A 5,540-nucleotide genomic window follows, 5' to 3' on the forward strand; every position below is an offset into this window, starting at 1 on the left:
AAAAAAAAAAAAATGGTCTTTGGCCATAAAATATTCGCACTAAAATAAAACATGCGTACAATATTGTTTAACTACAAAAAAAACACTTACAAATATTTCAAAATACACCCAAAAAAACAACAACATGTCTGCTAATTGATTGTATTAGACCGAAATTAGCAGCTGAGTAGTTCACCTGCATTCGGATTTTAGCTACTAAAAAAAGGCTATTAGCGAAACACCTTACAAGCAGATTAACAATTAAAAGATGATTGTTTCTGTGGCCTCAATTGATAAATCGACACTCCATCGATGAGCCCAGGGAAGGACGAAGAGACCAACGTCATTGCGGTAGACTATACCAGACCACAAGCTGAGCGAGCAGTCTTACTGAAAATTGGATCAGACAGTGACGTATGACTTTTTCCGTTCACATTGGCCGCTCGCATCAGATAATTTATGTACGCCCAAAAAACGCCTCAACACGCCTGCGTTTTTCCATCTCCACCCCCGTCACCGCCCCAAAATGGACAGTTCTGTCAATCACATTTGACATGTCACTTCCTGTTCGCTGTTTGACGACCGACTGGAAAAATGATCGCAATCAGCCGTACGCACATGCGCACTGTTACACCGACGCATGCGTGGTTGTACAACATCGGATGACTACGAGCGAACGTCCGCTTACGAGCGGCTCTGAATGAGGGCCACAGACTGGTGAGCTACAGTATACAGAACCCGGCTTCGCTGATGTTCAGCACCATTACCAGTGTGCATGTAACAGTGAGTACGGCTGTACCTACTATCTATCAATAAACGAACACCAATGGTTAAGTAACTGGGATGTTCATAGTTTGAGCCATCTGCTGGTGTGTGCCTACAGAACTTTGCAATATCAACACCTGCACACACATTTCCAACAGAAGGTACTGTTGAGGAAAATGCATGATGGAGAGGAATATTTTTCTTACCCCTCCCCTATTGCTGTGCAGTTACTTCTTTTAGCAGCAGTAAGCCCATGTAAATAGACAATAAGTGCACACAAAAAAGTATTAAAGATACTTAACTTTCACAAGTTGTTTATAGTGAGGTTCACATAGCCGGATTCCTCCTGCACTTAGGTCCTGATTCAGATTTGGGAATAGAGGGCCTGATTCATTACGGATCGCAACTGCGAATGCAACAGCGATTACGCACGCAGTTCAACTGCGATAGAATGCTAATTCATTGCGATTGCAATGCCGCCGCAGCACTAAATAAGGACGCCCACTTTACCTTACACACATCCATAATGTTTAGCAAGCCTGTGAAACCATCGGTACAATCGAGTACCATCGCAGCCTCACACACACTTACACAAGCCCTGACCTTACTCAGAAATTGCTAACTTCAGCGCACGCTATGAGGCCTCAGGCTGCGTAGGGCATCGCAGTGGATAATTTATGCATGCCCCAGCAACGGCGTTCAAATGCACTGCCACACCTGCGTTTTCCCGACCAACCCCTGTCACCACCTACAAACGGCACTTCCTGTCAATCACTCTGCGATGGATCTGCGTAGCCGCTCCCGATCACATTGGTTGGTTCGCGCACTCACACTGCAATGCATACGCATGCGCAGTATGCAACAATCGGCTGATTGCATGCGTATCAGCAGTTGCGTTCCTTGCTGAATCAGGGACAGAGTAAGAAAGAGCATGTAACTGTGCATCTTGGTAAAACCATGCTGCACTGCAGGTGGGGCAGATTTGAAATGTGCAGAGAGATTTAAATTTGGGAGGAGTGTGGCCAAACTGAAATCTAAACTGCAGTGTAAAAATTAGGGATGTGCGCCGGACCATTTTTGCCGGATTTGGTTCTAATTAGAGATGAGCGGTTCGGATTCTGTGGAATCCGAACCGCTCCGAACATTGGGGATCCGAGTCCACCCGAACGCTGTTCGGGTGTTCTCTGCCTGACTCGGATACCCGTTCGAGGCCGAGCCGCAGCCTCCTGATGTCGGATTCTCGCGAGAGAGTCCAATGTCAGGGCTCCTCTAGTGTAGACAAAAAGTATGGTGGTCGCTCACATCAACTTAATGACATTGCACAGGTGCTTGTAAAGGCTGGGGTTTACACTGAGCTACAGAAAAAAAAGGGATTTTCCCTCCAGCACACTGCAGCAAAATCAACAAAAATACTTGAATCCTACATGATAATAGAAATTCAGAGGTATTGGTTTACATACATTTGCAAATATATGAACAAGCGCTGGGCCAACGTCAAGGTACCTCTATACCAGCGTCCCTAACATTATGGGGTTCACGTCCGAGACGCAGGGAACCCCAAAAGAATCCAGCCAAGGACTATCCCCAGGGCATCACACGAAAAATGGAAAAAAGGTGAAAGTGAAGTGTAAAGTATAGTTGTGTAAAGATAAATCAATAAGTGTTAATGGTAAGGGTTAAAATTACATAAATAATAGACAAACAAATAGAAAGGTGATAAAAAAATATCTATGTGAATTAAGTGGTGATGCCCTGAAAAAAGGCCCAGCCAGAGCAACTTCGGGGGCCCCACGCCCAAACGCTCACCCCAAAATAATTGTTGCTACCTAATAGTAGCACCCACTCTGGTTCATATAATTACAAATTAATGTACTGCATAATAACAGTACATGTATAAGCTGAGAGCAGACTCACCTAGAAGGTACCCCAGAAACCTCCTAATGGCACTATTCAGACCAACACATCCGACCGCTCCTCTCTGCACCCGCAGCAGGGGGAACCGGAAGACGGAGTTCATGACTGAGCTCCTGCCCACTCCCTCCTTTTACGCAGCAGCCAATGAGAGTCTGTCTGACTCTCATAGGCTGCTATAACAAACACATTGCCGCCAGCGTGGCAGTGTGTTTGTTACAGTGTAGGGCAGACCGCACTAACTGCGTTCTGCCTTACACTTGTGGAGCCCTGATGTTGGATTCTATCAAGAGGATCCGACGTCAGGAGGCTGCGGCTCGGCCTCGAAGGGGGATCTGAGTCAGGCGGGGAACACCCGAATAGCGTTCGGGTGGGCTCGGATCCCCTATGTTTGGAGCGGTTCGGATTCTGTGGAATCCGAGCCACTCATCCCTAGTAAAAATAAAGCTGTCCAGCATTTGTGGGCTACATGTAAAAGCAGCCAGTATTTTACCCCACATGCATTATAACATGCTTTGTCCAGGTACACAGTTACTTGCTCTATGCTACTCTATTCCCAGGTCCTAGCAAGTATAACACATTTTCAGTACTCATTTTTTTTACCTAAACACACTACAGGTACCCAGTAAAATGCCATAAATTTTAATAATTCCTAGTAATATGCCAAGAACACCACTTATAGTGATTAGTGACATCATACATGTCTATTAAACAACCAGCTTCAGTCATATCCTGTAATATGCTAATTGTAGTTGTAGTGCCCAGCAATATGCCACCAGTAATATTTGTGTACAGCAATATGACAGCAATAGTTGTAATGCCCAGTAACATGTCAGTTGTTAAGGCCAGAAGAGCGTTACTGTTTAGTCTCCATATTGGTTCCCTTAGGGAGGATTCATTCCATAACCAAGATGACTGCCATCTGTACCTTTGTACATGAGTGGCGCCATCTTGTCACTGTGTTAGAGTGCTGCAGTGGAACAGGACCCAATTTGCACCTAATAGGATTGAGTCCATAACCTACAAAATTTTCAGTACAGCTGGTCATATATTCCATTCTAGTACTGTTTATAAAGTTTGTTTTCTGGAATGTATGCAAGGTTTTACAGTACCTAGTAAAATTACTGGACAGCCTAATTTTAACCAGTGGTGCAAAGATGAGGGAAGGCGCGGGTACTAATTACTCGGGCCTGGGCATGGAGGGGCACAGGTCTGCATCTCCCCCTCCTCCCCAAGTATACTTACCTTGCTCCAACAAGCGAGATCCTTCTCCTCAGCAGCACAATCTTCCCAGTGACATCTTCGGGAAGATGGCACCGCATAGTGAAAGGAAAGACTTTGGTACTGTGCCAGGGAGGAGGGACCCGCTTGCCAGAGCAAGGTAAGATGCTGATGCGCGGGGAGGGGGGGAATCGCTCCTCCTGGATCTGCCCCCCTGTCCAGCCCATACGATTTTTTTCATATATTTTTTATAGGGGACGTGACCACGCCCCGTACAGTACCTGGGCCCAACGACGCTATCTACCAGGGCCGGATTATAGGCAGGGTGACAGGGGCGATCGTCCCGGGGCCCCCACACATCGGGGGCCCCCACACCCTGTCCCCTGCCACTACTACTTAGACCGGCGGAGTACAGCATTAAGCTGTCTCCGCTGCGGTCTTCCGTTATTGCAGCCGGGCAACGCTCACTGAGCACTTGGGCTCAGAGCGCGGCGCTGCTGCAGCCGGCAAGCAGGCTGTGCAGTGGGGCTGTAAGACAATGCAGGCGTGACGTCAGAGGTCACGCTGCGCAGCCCCACGCCAGCCCACCACCTCAACATCCGCGTCTGAAGCCCGCGGAGTTGAATAGACAGGAGCCACAGCTGTTGCCTCGGGACTCACTGCTCCTGTGTTATTGCCTCAGCTTGAAGGGTCCGTTAATGTTTTTTTTTTTTTTCAAGTGTGGTGCTGCTGGTTGTGGGGTTGGGGGGGCACACTGTGTGTGTTATTTGTGGGGTTGGGGGGCACACTGTTATTTGTGGGGTTGGGGGGCATACTGTGTTATTCGGGGGGGCACACTGTGTGTGTTATTTGTGGGGTTGGGGGGCACACTGTTATTTGGGGGGGCACACTGTGTGTATTTGTGGGGTTGGGGGCACACTGTGTGTTATTTGTGGGGTTGGGGGGCACACTTTGTGTGTTATTTGTGGGGTTGGGGGGGCACACTGTGTGTGTTGGTTGTGGGGGCATGTATGTGTGCGTGTGCAGGGCCGGTTCTAGACATTGTGGAGCTCAGGGCGAAAGTTCACAGTTGTGCGCCCCCCCCCAAAAAAAACAAAAAAAACAAAAACAAAACAACCACTTTTTGTAGGTGACATTCCTCTGCACGCGCTGAAAGCACACGCGCTTCCGGAAAGGGGGCGTGTCCTTGCGGAACACCCCCAATTCATCACACTGTGGGGAGTGCCCAGCACTTCTGAAGGTGCTGGACTTCCCCCAAGCTCTCCCCTTGTGGTAAATAATTGCCATGTGCAGTAATGCGCCTTACACAGTAATGCCCTTTATAAATATATTATGCCACATGCAGTAATGGCCTTTATAACACATTATGCCACATGCAGTAATGCCCTTTATAAACACATTATGCCACACACAGTAATGCCCTGTATAAAACATTATGCCACACGCAGTAATGCCCTGTATAACACATTATGCCACACGCAGTAATGGCCTTTATAACACATTATGCCACACGCAGTAATGCCCTGTATAACACATTATGCTACATGCAGTAATGCCCTTTATAAACACATTATGCCACACACAGTAATGCCCTGTATAAAACATTATGCCACACGCAGTAATGCCCTGTATAACACATTATGCCACACGCAGTAATGGCCTTT

The sequence above is a fragment of the Taudactylus pleione genome, unplaced genomic scaffold (assembly GCF_031769625.1).
Source record: "Taudactylus pleione unplaced genomic scaffold, aTauple2 ptg000039l, whole genome shotgun sequence".
Classification (NCBI taxonomy): Eukaryota; Metazoa; Chordata; class Amphibia; order Anura; family Myobatrachidae; genus Taudactylus; species Taudactylus pleione.